The sequence below is a fragment of the Rhea pennata genome, chromosome 6, assembly GCF_028389875.1.
Source record: "Rhea pennata isolate bPtePen1 chromosome 6, bPtePen1.pri, whole genome shotgun sequence".
In the NCBI taxonomy this organism is placed as follows: Eukaryota; Metazoa; Chordata; class Aves; order Rheiformes; family Rheidae; genus Rhea; species Rhea pennata.
In genome coordinates, this window is record NC_084668.1 from 24,183,024 (window position 1) to 24,197,870 (window position 14,847).

General features: G+C 43.0%; 1 protein-coding gene across 4 annotated transcripts in view; it reads right to left on the reverse strand.

Moving 5' to 3' along the window:
• WIPF1 (WAS/WASL interacting protein family member 1) overlaps positions 1–14,847 on the reverse strand; it is a 55,852-nt gene that overhangs the window by 27,063 nt on the left and 13,942 nt on the right. For 3 of the 4 annotated variants that reach the window (XM_062578963.1, XM_062578964.1, XM_062578967.1), the window contains exon 2: positions 6,771–6,884. The gene's annotated coding sequence lies outside the window, so the exon portion shown is untranslated. Of the gene's footprint in view, positions 1–6,770; positions 6,885–9,735; positions 9,861–14,847 lie in introns of those variants that run through there. The other variant, XM_062578966.1, reaches the window with a different exon arrangement.

The window sequence follows — 14,847 nt, forward strand, 5'->3', positions numbered from 1 at the left end:
TTTCAAAAGGAATTAATGCAAGTTTTCAAATAAAGGTAAGTTAAAATGGAAAAATTTCAGCTTACTGAGGTGTAAACAAACATATACAAAATACACTATTCACTTCCCCCCCCAAAAAAACCTTAAAATTTTGTTTCTTTATTTACTTTGAATGGTGATTTAACAAAGATCCTCTTTTGAGAATAGCTACAAAATGAAACTTTCTCATATGTAATTTATGTAACAGCTAGCTTACAGTTATTAAAATGAACATCAGTTTTAAAGCTTGAAAACCCCAAAGCATGTGTAGTCAGGCAACGTACCCTGGGCATTGCACATGCAAGGATTGGGATGGCAAAGTCCCCATTTACACAAGCAATCAAAGCCCCTCTGAATGTCCTTCCTCTGAGGCTTGGCCTGCCCTGCATTTCATACTAAGGCTGAGAAAGCTTTTTGGTGGGCTGCTATGGTTTCCATAATTATTCTTGAAGGTTCTCAGCAATATAAACACACACCCGTGGAAAGAGATTTTAAAATCAGGATGAAAATGAAAAAGGGGAGGGGAAAGTGGAGGCAAATGGTAATCTGAAATAAACAAAGTTGCCTTTAGCAAGCAACCCCCTTGCAAACCCAGTACTTCAGTCTCCTCCTCTTAACGCTGAAGTTACCCTTACCTCACCCCAAACCACTCAGATACTAGGTGTCTAAGTCGTAATCTTCTTTTCGGAAGGCACTACAAAACTCTGAAAAAAAAATCTATCCAAAGCAATCCAAAAATCCAAAACTGAAGGTGAATTAAGGACAAAAGATTAACTTTTTACATCTCAACTCACATTTTTCTTTGAAATGAGTGCATTTAAAAACAACAACAAAAAGCAACAGTATTGAAACACACAGTGCAGAAACACTATTTCATGTATGAATTTACATGATCACCTAATATCCTGGCAGTACTGGCAAATGATGTGTTGTTCTAAGCCATATAAAAATAAGCCCAGAATATTATGTTCCTGCACCATCAGATTACTTGCCTGCTAGGAATCCAGCAAAAAGCTTCTCCTGTAACTTGTTTCACAGAAATTAATAGAGGAAGTAATATGTTATTCCTATCAAAAAACTCTGTACAATAAGACAACTCAAAAACTATCTTTAAATGTCTTCAAAAAAACTAATAGATCAGGTAACCATTAAGGTTAAGGTTTAAGGTTACCCTTGTTCAGTTCTTTGTACCATACGTAAAGCTTACCAACCTTTTATTATTTTACATCATACATGCATTAACTATGTTAATCCACTGCCTTAGTTAATATAGCAAGAACAGCTTGATTTTAAAAGTCTTTTCTTTTTTAATATATATAAGTAAAATCATAGCAGTTCCTATCACCTAAGCATAGCTATGTATGAATTCCTGTTATAGTTTCACTCCAGAGCTACAAAGGCTTTTACCAGCAGGAGATACAGTTTGAAAGGAGAATTTATCACATATATTCAAATTAATGAGCACTGTCTGTTCAGACTTCAGGGCTAAAGCTGACTGCCAGCCAGGAGGTGAAGAGCTCTTGCTTCCTTGTACAACACCAAACAACTGAAGGCATCATACACTTTGTTCTGGGTTGGCCAGGACTCGTCCACCTCCAAGACTGGCTACGGGAGCAAAGGGGCTCCTACAAAATGGAAATACATATGGAAATGCTGCAGAGGATCTCCTGTTCTGCACTCACTGGTCTGAGGAACAGCAGCTGCAGCATGAACCAACGGTTTGGTGCAGCCCTGCAGCAGGAGCACCCATCCTGCATGAGGCAGAGGCAAGGTGGAAGAGCAAAGGCAGGAGGGTGCTGGGGACACTCTTGCTGTCCAGACAGCGCACAGAGGAGTGCCAGAGCAGCCTTGTGAATCCAAGCCACAGGAGGGAAGCGGAACCAGCAGATTCACTTTTATGGAGCTCCCCAGGCAAGGATCCTGCAGTCCCACTGGCTGCTGCTTCCGACTATCATTTAGAGGAGGAGCGGAGGAAGGACAGACCCCTGAAGTTCTGCCTCCACTGTTTGGATTTAGTCTGGCTCTCTGTGAAGCAATAAAAATTTAACCCACAGTGCACTGAATACCTCTCCATGTGTAATGGGAGAGACCTCAGCCTTCAGCATCTGAGCTTGCGTGTGTGCAAGTCACCACAACGCTCGTGTACTGTTCCTATCACTGACAATTTCCATTTGGTCCAAACTGGAAAACATCCTGCGTAATACAAGGATTTTTTTTTGTTAAATATTTCCAGTGCTGCCTTTTGGCAAGAAAAAAACGTCAAAAGTCACTGGGAAAAGGAAGGTACAGCTAAGAGATGTTTCAGTTATTTTCTAAATAAGCTGCCAAAACACAAAGAGTAAAATCCAGCCAGTGCTAATATTCTTCATGTTTACACCACTGTAAGCTAGAGGACTGACCAACCTCAATTACATTGTTTCATTTACTTCCTCAAATACATCGTGTTTTTATGTTTATGTACGACAAAAATTTAATTCAAAATGGCTTTGTAAAGTCATTTTTACATATATTTTGGAGTTTGATCTAGTTTTGCAGGCAGGCCATGATATTTACGGAATCTAGCCCCACGAGGAGAGATAGCACTGAAACCGAGGGCTTGGTTTTTACAGCTGGCACTTCAACTGAAGGCTCAGGCTTGACATTTGGGTCATGCCATTTGCACACAAGCACCTCAGAACTCACAGTACACAGCTGCAGCAGATGACGCCAATCTAAACAGCCAGGGTAAGGGCACACAGTTCAGCTCTCCATATTAATCTAATGCTTCCACTGTCCAGGTAAGAGCCTTATAACTAAAGCTAGATGCTGAATATTTCATCTTTAATATATGCTTCTCCACTTATTTTGTCAGCTATCTAACTGATGACAAGGTTCAAGTTCTATTTCCTATCAGTCTGTGGTTCTTTTAAACTCAAAGACGTTCTAAAGTTGTATTAAAGAGTCTCTACTAACTCAGCCTGCAAATTTAGACTCCTTGTTCCGTCTAGATTGGCACTAAATGCTGCATTTATGTACGTTGATATACTATAGACATCTTTGAGCACCGATCAGTGGATGCACGAGGCGACTTGGTGCCGCTAGAGCTGCTGCCAGGAGGACATAGCTGCTGACACGCAAGGCCCAAAGTCCCGTAAAGGGGACTAGTTTAAGGCATGGCACAAACCAAGCCCCAGCCAACCAAAGACAACAAAGCAAAAACGCCCTTTTCCTTTCCTCCACGGCTCTGATTACAGAGCTCTTTGCTCCAGTTTATTGCAGAGCTCACGTTGGAAATAACTTTTTACAGCTGCACACAGCAAGTACTTAGCTAGCAAGTAAAGAAGAGAAGCTGGAAAGAATGATTATTAATGGATTCTGCCAAAAAAAGGCAGGGCAGATTATTAATGGATTCTGCCAAAAAAAGGCAGGGCAAAGTCTTTCATGGATTAACAGCAAGAACTAGCTAATCTTTCTCTGAAGAAGGAGGAGACTTATTTTGCATTACTTTCCTGAGAAAGAAGCCAGAGCAGCCACGTTACCTACCGCAGCTACCCTGGTCCCATATGGAATAATACAGCAGAACAATAACACTTCTCATTTGTGAGCTTGGTAAAGTCCATACATGTTTTTAAAAAACAAAAAACAACAACAAAAAAAGAGGATTTGCCAAAATCAGTTAGGTAAAAGCAAGCAATTTCATTCAGCTATATGTGTCTTACTTTAAATACGTAAGACCTCCGTCTTACAATGAGCTTCAACAATCAAGTGTTTCCTTGGGGAAAGCGCAGTCAAAGGCAATCCATCACATTAGTGTCTGCCCTGAAAGGCACTGATTTACCGGAAGGGCTCAGAGGACTGTAGTGACATCACATATGAGGTCATATCTGCCTTTACTGTTCTGCTCTCCTCCCTTCTCAGTCAGATCATGCTAGGGGGTCAGCTCAAGTTCTTGCTTGAGTTAGAGGCAACAGCTCCTACTGACCAGTCCACTTGGACCTGCAAGCCATTGCTCAGAGAGGGGCAAGGTACCACTGCTCAGCTGCGCAGGGACTGTCAATGCTTCCTAGTTCCTGCTAAATTTTTGTAAGCAGTACCCAGCAAGTATCTCACCTTTGTGTCAGATGGCAGCTCTGAGCCAGTCTGTTCCACTGTCCATGCAGGAACCCAGTGGGATCCCAGGGAACAGCTGAGTTTGGAGGCATTTTGCCTCTGTGCAAGGGAGTAGATCTAGCCAAGCTCCTGTGGTATTCAGAATGCAGTCTTTTGCACAAAAAGTAGTAGTTTGGTGCTGTTTAATCTAAAAAAAGGGATGGCACAGTACACCACTGCCATGAAAAAAAAAATACCCACAAAACCAAATGTAGCCACATAGCATTCTTCAATACTTGCATTTCCCCTTTTGAAAATACTTAATTGACAAGCCCTTGTATTCCACATGGCTGTTCAAATTCATCCTTACTAGTGCTAGTCTGCCAAAAGCTCAAAGGAGTAGGCAAGTCAACCACTTCAGACTGCAATGGTCAATGCAGTTCTGAAACAGCAGGCATTTGCGCACAGCAGCCAATTTCTCTTTTATTTTCTTTGCAATAGAACTAGTTATTACTGTTGTTAAACCCTAGCTAAAGTTAGCATCACATCTGCTGAATCCTTTAAAATACGGCTGAAACCTTGACCAAACTGGCCAAACAGTTTGGCTAGCATATGCAGCTGGGCTGGATTATTTAAAATAAGCCCAAGCTGGGCTTATTTTAAATAAGGTTGGAGACTGAGTTTAGCATATAACTCAGTAGTTTGTCACAGTACACAGTACAGTGAACTTGTCATATTTGGTGACTCCCAAATTAGAAGAGTAAAATCTCTTCAAGATACTCAGCAGCAGCATGTCACCCGCCCTCCTTGAGAAGTGAAGTACTGGATATATGGTACCATGCATCCAAAAGTGTTTATTGCCTTTAAAGTAACTAATTAGCTTTCATCAATAGCCAGAGAAATTTAAAGTTACTGTCAACGAAGAGATTGAAATACAGAACAACAAACAATAGGGCTGGAAGAGAGCATCTATTCTTGACTTCCTCTAAGCTGCAATCTATTGTTTTTATCGTTCCTGACAGGTGTTTATTTCTCCTCTTAAAAAGCTACACAATGGTAAATTCTGTAAAACATCTCAGTCCTCTATTACAGTACTTCATCAGCCTTACAGCTAGTGAAGTTTTTTCCAATAACTAATCTAATCCCTCTTTTCTGTTTTTTTTTTTTTTTTTTGTTATTTCTCATCCTATTTAAAACTGACGTAGAGAACAATTTATTGAAAACTGTTAATATGCCTTTTCGATTTTCTCTTTTCATGCCAGTCACATCTCCTTCAGTCTTCGCTCACAGGTCACGTTTGCTAGGCCTCTGATCATTACTGTTGTTCTTAGCATATTCTGTGATCCCATATCACTAAATCTGAAATGGGCCACGTGACACAATTCACCAGCTTTCTCTCAGTATTGCATTACACATTCCTTTACAGTATCTAATTTACTCATTTGAAATAAAATATAAACATTAATGTAAAAGTACTCATAATTTTCACATGCATATCTTCCTGCTTCAAACAGATAATCCCTTGTAACTTCCAGTATCTGAAGAGGTGCATTTGGCTACTGATCAAAAGTGTACTATCTTCTTTGGTCCTCAAATCTGGAATAATTGCCCAAATGTTAAGGAATTATCCTGGCAGCAGCACAGCTCTAATCATCATCCCGACAGCAGTGCAGCCTCCCTGGTATGAGTTGTGGAGCCGTAAATGAAGGGAGCTCTTTGCCTGGTGCTAGGATCAGCTCTTCTTTCTCCATCTCCCAGGCTTGGTACCCAGACTTCTCCAGCCTACGGTTTCTGATGCCAACGCAGCGTCAGCCCACACCAAAATATCTTCTCAAAGAGGCCCAGAATAAACGTATATGTGTTTATGCTCATATCTACAGAGAACCAAACACTGCAAGCGCCTCTGCGAGCCACCCACGTCAGCTTCCTACCTGGCTGCTAATCAAAAAGATGCTATAGGCAGGGGTTAAAACACATTGCATTTGCGACAGAGAGTAGTACTTGATTTACTGGATGGCATCAGCTCTAGATCAGCACGATCCACTGTTATTTACACTAAAGTGCTTTTTGATTAAGTCTTTTCTGCAATTAAAGAAGAAATAAACTCACTTTTACCTCCTCTATTTCCTTCTGATTTTCTGTGCGACTTAACAGACCTTTTCACACTACTACTCTGTATTAGCACCAAACTCTAAACATTGGAGCCTTCGCTGTGCAAATACAGTAACATTATTTGCTTTAAGTCAGGACAACTATGAATTCAACAGTGCCTGATCAAATCATATCTTTCTATTGCCTCCTGACCTACCTGTGAAGTCTTAAAACTCTACTGTTAGCCCTCCGCTACTAGAAGGAAAAAGCCTGCTGCATGTGTTAAATACTTGGGGATCTGGTGCAGAATTTGACACAAGCTAAGGCACTGACATCTAAACTGTAGCACTAGCAGAGCTATGCAGCATCAGAGCACATCAGTAAACTCACTTGCACTGTTATTAATCCTATCCTGGAAAAATGACTCCAATGTTATCATATTGCAAATAAGGAAACATTTAGTAGTAATCACGAGAGGGCTCTGTGCTGACTTTTGCAGAGAATACCCACACTGGAGACTTGTTTCCTGTGCAGTAACTCCTCCCTACTCGCGATTTCCTCCCCGCACATCCCCCTGCCCCGGCTCTGGGTACCTCTTGGCCGGCAGGAGGGATGCCTGGACGGAACACAAGGCCTGGCAAGCTTGGCCCAAAATACTCGTGCTCAGGTTAATTATCTTGCAGTAACATTTCCCAGGTTGCACATTCCTGCAAAGAAAAAAGAAAAGAATTATTATTTGCAAATCCTAACTTTTTGGGGACCATGAAAGCTAGGCACATATCTATTGTGCCTTTCCCTGTTTAAGTAGAAATTTTGCAGGGAAAACTGGCAGCATGCAAAGAGAAGGCTGCCTCCATCAAAAGAGGAATCAGAACAGGAAAACATACAGTCTGTGCACTCAGTACCCACAGTGAATATTAGTCCCTGAGGCCAAAAGGCCCAATTTGTTCTCAAACCAATGTAAATTTGAAGTAATTCCACCGATTTCAGCATAGCGTTGTAAAAGCCAATATAAATGGTGGAATGAAAACAGGAGAGCCTAAAAACATGTGTGCATTGATATTGTAGGAAGACTGAATGGAGAATCTACTGCTGCAGTTGCTTCTCTTAAAAGCCATGGTTCACTAAACAGCTTTGTAATAATGAAGTTTCTATGGTTTAGGCCAGAGAAAAATGCATGCAAAAGCTGAAATAAATCAACTAAACAAAAGTAAGACCAACCTCCTTTCAACCTCTAGGTGCTTTAGCAGCTAATTACAGAAACGATCTGCAGAACTTGCATTCAAGCGTGCACATGGGGAAGGGAGGGGGAGGGAATGGCCAGCAAGTGCTGTAAATGAAGCCCCAGCCAAAGATACCACTGTCCATTTGAGATACAGAGTGATAAACAAAATAGCTTTAAAAATCCAGGCAATTTAAAATAACGTATAAGAACCATGACCACGCAGGATTGTGTTTATTTACTCATATTTAGAGATAAAAGACTCCAGTTCCTCACTGGTATAACACCTTTTGCATAAACTGTGTGACAAAATGAAACCCTCAAGGGGATCCTGCTATTAAGTCTCTGAAGTTGCCCTGCACAGTTCGAGTTTGCATTTGTCAGTGACGCACATTTTAACGCTTCCCCCCCACCCCATACCTGTCCCCTAGCACCAAGCACGCAGCAGATACAGAGGCGACAGAACAACGCAGCCCTGTAGCTTCTGGAGAGCAAAACTCGCCACTGATTCAGATGGCATCCTGAGTGTTTTGACTATTCTGTCTGTTTGCAGAATTAAACATACCTCAAAGCTGCTTCCATCTACCTTTGACACCATCTCAGACCTTCAAGTCATACGCTAATATTGCCCAAGGGAAAAAAACTAAAATAAATAATAATGGTAAAAAGATCACAGAAAAATGAAGGTTTCTTCCACAGATATTATCAATAAAGTTGTACTCAAATACACACACGCATGCACATTCTCTGTTCTTTCTGAACTTCAGTAAAAGGGGTTTGGAACACAAAATTTGTGCCCATCTGTTTCCATTTTTTAATATTTTCTTTTTTTCTCTCTCTCTCATTCCAGTCCATATTTATTTCCTTTTGTTTAGTCTGTACTCTTTATTCCCTTTCCTCTTTTTGCAGATTTCTTTTTTGATTTGTTTGGGAAAGAAACAGTCTTTCCCTGTTTTTCATAATACAAGCTGGTGCAACAGGCCCACTCAGGATTTCCTCCTCTTTCACTCTCCAGTTTCAGTTGTCTGTGCTCAATCTTAGTGGCAGAGTAAAAGTGTTAGGCTTTATTTATTTAAGCGAAGTGTATTGGTTTATTTTTAAATTCAATTTTAGATACCAAGTGTAAACCTCTGTGTGGAGGCTCAGACACATTACTGATAAGCCATTATATTTAAGCTAACTTAAAGCAGCTCCTGACCTATTTGAGATGAAGCACTGTAAGGCCCGATTGAGCTGGAATTAAAGTGTCTGCAGGGGGATTTAACCAACTTGGTTTAAAACCACCTTCTTAGGCTGGGAGAGCTGAGCCGTGCCACGTTCAGCAGAAGGTTATCAACGCTAACGAAGCAGGAGGCCCAGCATCAGGCAGGGCTTTCGCCCTCCTTGCAGGAGCCGCTAGTCCTCTGCATGGAGCAACCCCTTCCCCGCTGACCCCAGCACCCGGCCGGCCGAGCCCTTCCCCGTCTGACCTGTACCTGCTCTCCAAACACCAGCTTTTCGGCAGGCTCCTTCGGGCATTATAAACTCCCATCACAAAAGCTATTTCAGATTTCGTGAAATCCTGCTACAGTATTCCACTCCAGCACCCTTAAGTTTATTTTCTTTTTAACTTTCACTCCAAATTTGTGTTCCAGTTTGTTAATTAATTACAATATTCTAATCTTGTTAAAAAATAATGGAAGTGTTTTCGTCTAGGAATGTAAAATGTGCATCTCATTAGATCTGCTCACCTTGAGAGCTCCACGTGGAACTGAAGAGAAACTGGTTCTGTTTTGTTCCTGACACAGAAAATTCAAGCCAAAAAAAACCCCATCACAGAAAAGTTAAGACTGAATTCCCCAATAAAAATCTTTAGGAATCAGAGAAAAGAGAAAACTTAGAGAATACACCGGTAAAATCAAGCAAAGCAGCTGTATAGTCACTATCAGCTGAAACAAACCAACCTTTCTCAATATAGTCAAGTTTTAACCTGTGCTTGGAAACACAGGTTTCCAAGCCAAGGACTTCTGTTAAAAATCCAGATTCTGTGAAAATCTTAACAGCGGCAGAGAGGAGCCCGCTCCTGTTTCTAACGCGCCTCTGCCCCACGCTGCTGCTGCGCAGCAAGCCACGCTCCAGCGTCGCGCACCCTGGGCTAGCGCACAGAAAAGCTTCCCGCTCTGGCTTTCGCACGGTCCTGCTGTGAAAGCCCATGTGCCACCACCTTCAGACAGAACGAGTGCCAGCTGCACAAAGGATTTCTTATTCCAAAACAAATACATTCAAAGAACTATAAAAAACCACGTATGCAGAACTCCTTTAGCATGGTTGAAAAGAGAGAGCAAAGAAAGACTAACCTGCGCTATTTGCATCCTCTGGAGGTCACCCAGTTCTGAACTTCCTCAGCAGCTTCAGTCTTGCTTCCTGTGGAGTCGCACACGACGCTGCACTTCCGCACTGCACCTTGCTACACTTGCTTCACTCACTTTTTAAAAACAGATGAAGAAACTAATGGCCTCTCACAGCATGTTTAAGAGATTCGTGCTCTCACGATGAACCACTGACATTTCTGCATAGCCAGAGAGTGACCTCCTCTATTTCTTTCTGAGTCACTATATGACTCAATGGACCTTTTTATACTGTTTCATTGCATTAATACCAAATTCTGAATGCTGTGCTACATTCAACTGCCCTTTTTCTTTTTCAGAGGAAATAAATGCAACAATGGAGAATGCAATTAGGCTGCAGGCCTATCAGAAATTTCAGTTTATTTGCTTATCAAATTTTCAGAGTGATAATATATTTATTTTGAATGGACATAGTTATTTTTAGAAATATTTTTAATTTGAATATGGCAAACAGTTTTTACAGGAGTTTGCATCCTATGAAATATAATTTATTACTTTAAAGGAGTAGATGCTATCTTCCCAGTTATAAGTGTGCACCCACAACATTGCCATCTAACGATAAGACAAACAGGCCCGGGAGCATATATGTCACGTAAGGAAGGACATAAGTTACAGGAGTAGATTTACATGGTTAGTCAGTAGGTGGTGTTTTAGCAAAGCGACTTCCAGACAAGTGAATTTTGGAGAGGCAGTCTAGTCACAAGGGGTACCAACACCAGAAACATGGAGACAGTCTAGAAGAGTAGCACACGCTAACATCAAGAGAGAAGTAGGACATGCTTAGCAAGGAGACAAATGAAGTACTGCTCTGCTTGAAGATGCTCACAGAGGAATATATTAAGTGCTCCTCAGTCAGGCCCAAAGGGTAGCAATTAACTGCTCCTTTATTTAGCAAGAGCTGAAATAATGAAAGCCAATGCCTGGGGCACCAACCAGCCTCGCAAGGGCTAAGCAGCTGCACAGCACACCCAGCTGCAGGGGTTTCCTTGAAGACTGATTGCAAACACATGTGCTGGGGCTCTGATTGGACTTAGCTGCTTGTAAGTGTGGGTGTAAAGGACAGGAAGAGGTGAAGGTGGTGATGCTGCACATTTGGCACATGAAGCTTTCAGCAGTGTGGCCTTCCCAGAGTGAGCCAATGAGAGCTTCTTCTTTGCACATGGTTTGATGCATTTTATGTAACATAATTTATATGTAAATTAAGAGGCATCCACTAAAAAAAATGTCATCTTTTAATTTGGCAGTGCCGAACAAAGATAGCAGCATTCTCAGTAGCCTTTCGGTGACTACCACCCAAACCTCCTGCCCAAGGACTTCCTACTAGTTTGCTTCAATCACATGTGCCAGCTTAGCTCCAATTATAAATTTATATTTAAATCAGTAGGTCAAACTAATCTGATTGATCCTTCTAGAAACTGTGTGTGGAAATGGTTACCAGGATCCCTTCTACCATCTCTATGCAGAGATGTGGGAGTAGCTAACCCCAGCAGAGGGGTGGTGACAGCAGCTGAGGCCAACACATATTTGCAAGTGAGCACCTGCCTGCTGCCCAAGCCGCTTGCTTGGATACATCTGCTGCCCTGTGCTGGGCTTATGCAAGATTACCTATGCCAGGATGGTCCCACTTTCTGTGGGATGTGGCAGGTAGAGTACAAAATGTTGTTGGATAAAGGGATGCACTCGGAAAAGAGGAGCATCTGTTCAGCCTGACAAGGCAAGACCAGCACAAACCTTTCAAATTCAAGGAACTTCAGCAGCTGCCTATTCACATCCATCTAATCAAAGACACAGCAATTTGAAGTGCGAACACACAGAGGATGCAGAAATAAAAGCAAGTACACGCATGACTGAAGATGGACTGTGCTACAAAATAGATGAGTTTGCATGCAATGTTTTGGGCGCAGACACCTACTTGTGCACGTGCTCTTGAGCTCCGTGGTTGTAGTATGAGTGTGTGCACAAACTTATGTCCACAGATGTGCCTGCTCTGCCCTTAACTCAACGTTTTGGGTGAAACAGCCAAATATAGGCCAGGGCACTCTTTACACGGGGAGACCCTGGGGAGTACTGTGAAAGGCTTGCAGCCGAAGCCCTTTCCCTCTCTGAGCCTGCGGGGACATGGCGTGCCGGCCCTCAAGCTTTGCAGGAGCCGAGGGGAGGCTGAAGAGTTCAGGCAGCTGAACGCACGATGCTGCTGCGTTGGGCTCATCCTCAGCCTCAGAGCGACGGGCAGCGCTCACGGCACCAGGCTTATTTCTCGAGCTTTTAAGAAGCTACCTTTACAAAGTCACTTTTAACATGCCGACTGCTGTGCAAGGAGCCAGCTGCATGACTGGGCCATGCCAGAGCAGTGCCTGGAGCAGCTGCTGGGGCTGATGTTATTTCATATTCCCCCAAATACCCCTCTCTGCATCATCCTCAAGGCATGAGGAATGTTTTATCCCAGCAAGTTACTCACAGCACTCCCCAAGGTATTTTTAAGCTAAGCCCAAGCAAAACAGCCTCCAGGGGCATCACTCCAGCCAGGTGCCAGGACATGACAGTCCCTCCAGGTGCCCTTCAGCAAGGCGAGGGAAGGCAGCCGTGGGGCATCCAGGGAAGGCGCCGTGCCGCACAGCCCTCGCAGCTGGGCTTGCCCAGCTCCCTGATGCCCAAGCCCCCGTGGACACCGAAGGGCCTGCCAGCTCTGCCCACCGACCGCTGAAATGTGAAGGGAAACGCGTCTCAGGTCAGGGAAATCCTCTGTAAACACACCATTCTTTTCTCCAACCTTGTCACAGACACTGACTGGCACCTTCTGGAGGACGGAAGTCTCCATGGGATTTTCAGCGGTAAGTTTATATGATAAGCCAACTGGTCGTAACTAACGCTGCATCTCACCTTGTGTATGCACGAGACAATAACATTTCTTTATCTTCTGAGTAGAAAACATGCCCAAAGCTCTTACGTACACCTGGGTAACTAATGAGGACACGAGCTGGTAATACTGCAGCAGGCACAAGTTGCAGCTAAGACTGCAAACTGATCACAGCCCTCTCCTCAGCTGTCACTACAGAAAACGGTATTTGATTTAGGAATAAAGGACTTCACCTAGGAGCGATAGGTTGCACAGTGGCCTGACTACACAGGGGCGCTAGTAGATGTGGCTGTAGAGCCATCTGCACAAATGGTTTCCTGTCCCACACAGGCTGTGGAGGTAAAAAGGCAGTCATGGGCTCTGAGGTTTTTGGTTTGGATTAGAACCATGCAATTACATCTTGTCAATGCATCTGAGTATTCTGGACGAGGAGATGTAGGCTAACAGCATACTGAATCCCGGAGTTCATCAGTAGTGGAAAAACCACACACGGCACTTGGCCACAAAAACAGGCCCTGTTCGTTCCTGTGAACGCCCTGCCCCTTCGCTGGGATGGGTACGTCCGCACGCACGCGCCGGATGGTGGAATAGCGTCAGCGGCGTTTTCCGTCTGCTGCCTGCCACCAGCCGACACCACCAGTTACCACCTCAACGACGGGGCAACGCGCCCCGCGCTGCCCCAACCTGGGGCAGGCACAGCACACGCGAGGGCGAGCGCGAGCCGCCACGCGGAGCTGCTAACCCCTCACCACGAGGCAACGAACCCGCCGGCCGAAGCACCGGGGCCAAGCGCCGACGCCGAGGTGTTCGGACCTCGGAGCAGCAGCGCAGTCGGCAAGAGTTTGTTGAAAGAATTACAACTAGGCATGGAAACTGGGACTGCTCAGCAGCGTATAATCCCTGCTGTTTCCATTTCCTCTTGCTCATTATCGGCACAGGCGGGGGCTGAAGATTAGTAAACAGTGGGTGTTGAGGGTGAATTAGAGCGTGTGTGATATAGACCTAGGTATCCTGGTGGCATTGATGAGACTTTCTAGGGAGATGTAAATATTTAATGGTGCCCACTATGTTTCTTCAGAGATATCAAATATTAACACATTTCCCAGTCCCTTACAATATAATAATGGCGAGGGAATCATGTCAGACAAAGCAGAGAATCTGTCTTGACCTTCCTCCAAAACATGGAAAAATCTGATAGTCAAAAATTCACCTTGGCAGTTCCTCCTCCGCCATCCTGTCTGCAGGAAAGACGGAGAGGTGGTTTTTACACTGCTCCCAACGCATCTGGAAGAATACAAGCCTGGGGACAAAAGCCTAACCCAGAATTTTCTAGCTCCTTTTCATGTGTTAAAAATAAGTAACTTTCAGACAATGAAATCTTCAGAGGTTTCCAGTTAAATCATATATAGAATATTTGATTGTTATATCTAGACAATAAATGCAAAAGTAAGCAAACTAGTAATACTATTTGCAAAGATTCTGCTCTTTCTTAGGCATTTATTTTTCAAGTGGATTCTCTTCTTTCTTCCTTTGTCTGCTATTTAAAAAGTCTTCTACAAACATATTCTCTGGTCTCAGCAAAAAGTCATTTTAGTTGTCATTTTAGGCATTAAAATACCATTACCACACAACCAGCTCTAACCTAATTAAGAGTAACACTTCCCTATATCCCTGATGTGTTAGCAATTAGGAAAAGGAACCTAAGTATGTGAAGGCTCAAAATTATTTTATTTTCTGCTCTTTTTAAATCAGGTGTGCACAGAGTCAACAGCTACATGTATGTGAGACATCACATTTTCCGCTATGGTCCCTGGTTTTAGCCACAGGCTACCCTTTCCAAGGACAGCCATGTATAAAAGTCTTTCCGAAGAAAACATAACATGCCTAGAAACTCCTATGTATTTCCTGACTAGAGTGAACAAAGCTGAACTGAAAAACCTTGATCTTAGAAAGTTACTTGCCTTAGACTCCCCCAAATAATACTGCAGATATTAGCAGACTGCTGAAATAGTCCTATACAGGGAATCAATACAGATTTAATCCCATTGCACATAGAGACACAGAATCTTTCCATCATTTTCTAGCACATTGCGTTATATCTTGCCAAAGATGTACTATTGGCTAATGACTTTTTCAATATATCAGCATTGTTATGATGTTGATAAGAGATATTTAGTACTTGAGGGTCCTAAACGTCATAAAAA